A 2,694-nucleotide genomic window follows, 5' to 3' on the forward strand; every position below is an offset into this window, starting at 1 on the left:
AATTATTCATGTTTAAATACCGTAACAGAACAATATTGTTGATTATTATCTTTATCAACCCTAAACATAATTGATTTGTAGTCTGAAGAAGACGGCTAATTATTGTTGATATTGTCGTTGTTTAACTACATGGTACTCTTGATTGAACAGACCTATGATCAAAGGCCTTCTAGTCACGATCAACTCATTATTGATGGTCCTTCTGTTCGCTTTTCTTTTTTTTTTTTTTGATATGCTTCTATTTTTAATGAGCCGTGGGCCAATACAGAGGCTTCCTTGTTGGATCAACGAATAATTCCTTAGGAGAGAGATGTAGTCAACTAAATAAATTTCCAAATATTACTAATGTTACATGGTTTAGGAATAGAAGAGCTGTGTCACCTGTTGACTTCAATGTGAAATTTTCAGTTTCTCTTTTCTCTCACCTTTCTTTCTGCATAAGATAGTAAGAAACTCTGAGAAGAGCTGAACAACATAGTGTCTTCAGAGAAGAAGCTTTCCCTCATGCAAGTACCTCAGCCCATTTCTCCTTAAGATCTCAGAAGGAATGACAGTATCTAAACCATGTCTCCTGCACAGTTTTCAGCTTCCATCTTCCGCTCCACTGACTGGGTTCAAGTCGGCATCCACCAGAATGGTCAGGTTCCACAAAACTGAGTCGTTTTTGTCACGGATGTCTTATCAGTGGTAAATAGGTGAAATTATGTCTTCTGAAGTTTACTTTCGTTACTCCTAGACCAGATCTAGTTGGTACTGTTTTCGATTGCTTCAGTCATTTTGTTTTAGAGCTTTGGTCCTCTGCTTTCTAGAAATTGAAAGCCATTTCATGTGATCATAGACAAATTTCCTTACAACTCCTGCACCTGCTCTAACCTCTATTTTGAGGACTTTGACTTAGAATCTGGATTCTCTTAAGCTACTAAACTGACTGGCATAAACATCAATTTTGTAGACGTGGATCCGTCCATCCTGCTTTCCTATAGCACAATTAATTTCAGTCACAATCATTTCTATTGTTGAATAGAAGTAGAGTATTATGTTCTGCCTCATCCACTCTGGCTTTTGATTTCTGAGTATTTTTTTCCTTTCTGGAGGATCTGATGTGTTCTAGTCATTCACTCAATCATGCAGACGCTACTTCCATGGTCCGATTTGCACAGTTGTTCAAGGTTGCAATTTTCCGCCACATGCTGTGTAGGGCACTGCTGGAGCTTCCGGCGGCGTGAACTTTTGGGGTTAGCTCTACATTGCAAGGGAGTGAGACATCTGATTTCCCTCATTTCAACAAGTTCGTATTCGTAAGCAAACCAGAGAATGAAATTGATTTAAAGTCATTCTAGCTGAGCCTAATTTGGAGGGTGGGGGTGAACGTTACTCGTCTATTGCCTTTGTTGACCTAGCTGAACCATCTTCTAGATTACTCTGGTATCCTCCTATTTCTTTGGTTCCTATATTGTTTCCATTTTAATTTTCGCCACTGATTCACTAAGCTCAATCCCTACCAATTGGTTTGTGCATATTTTGTTATTTCTCTGATTTGAGGATTTCCTTTACTACATCTACCGCCTCCTGGGTATTCCAGTTTCTGCTGGTTTTCGGCTTGTTCTAGATTGATCTCACAACCTTGTCTTTCGAGACGTCAAGTATACTTACAGGACTTCGATGTTGAACTTTAGCAGTAAATTCAACTTTTTCTCTTATATATATATATATATATATATATATATATATATATATACGTATACATACATATATATATATATATATATATATATATATATATATATATATATATATATAGAGAGAGAGAGAGAGAGAGAGAGAGAGAGAGAGAGACGTGGCTGTGTGGTAAGAAATTTGCATCCCAATCACATGGCTCCAAAAAAGCCTTTTGAGTGGAGTTGGTAAACGGAAACTGAAAGAAGCCTACCGTGTTTAGATAGATACATACATACATAGGCAGACAGACAGACGGACAGACGGACGGACAGACAGACAGACAGTGTGTGTGTGTGTGTGTGTGTGTGTGTACTTCTTAATTTCTGCCACTACCGGTTTCCGAGATCACATATCAATTCTAGGTTGCTGGTATCATGCATCAACATAGATCATATCAGGTTTTAGATCATCATGACCTACAGTCAGAAGAGTTTCTATTTGCTGGTGAGGTCACATTGTTTTATCGCCAGGAAGTTACCTCCGCTATCTGCTTGACCGCAATAAGAAGTTTTCTTTTCTGTAAAGAGAGATTTGTTGATTTCTTTGGTTCGAGGCTCATCTTAGAGGATCTTGACTAATTCAGATTTTTTTTTTTTTGCGTGTGTCATCCTCATATGTGTCATTCATAGAAGTTCTTAGAAGGGTTACTTGGAATGCACGCAAGTATATATACATTCATATGTGCGCGTGTGCATGCATTTATGTATATATGGTGTGTATGTAATGACGTATGTGTCTGTGTGTGTCTATTTTTATAGAGATAGAAAACGATACGCCGGATTTGCGTCCTTCAGTCCTGCAGAAATTTAAAGTATTAAGAAAAGGGGTGCTCTCATCAAGTCATGCACACATTCAACCTAAACTAGTACGTATATGTATTTATATATGTGTGTTTGTGAATGTATATCAAAGAGGGAGAGGGAGAGAGAGAGAGAGAGTGAGAGAGCGAGCGAGTGAATACATATACGATCGAAC

This window comes from Octopus sinensis, linkage group LG1, assembly GCF_006345805.1.
Source record: "Octopus sinensis linkage group LG1, ASM634580v1, whole genome shotgun sequence".
NCBI lineage: Eukaryota > Metazoa > Mollusca > Cephalopoda > Octopoda > Octopodidae > Octopus > Octopus sinensis.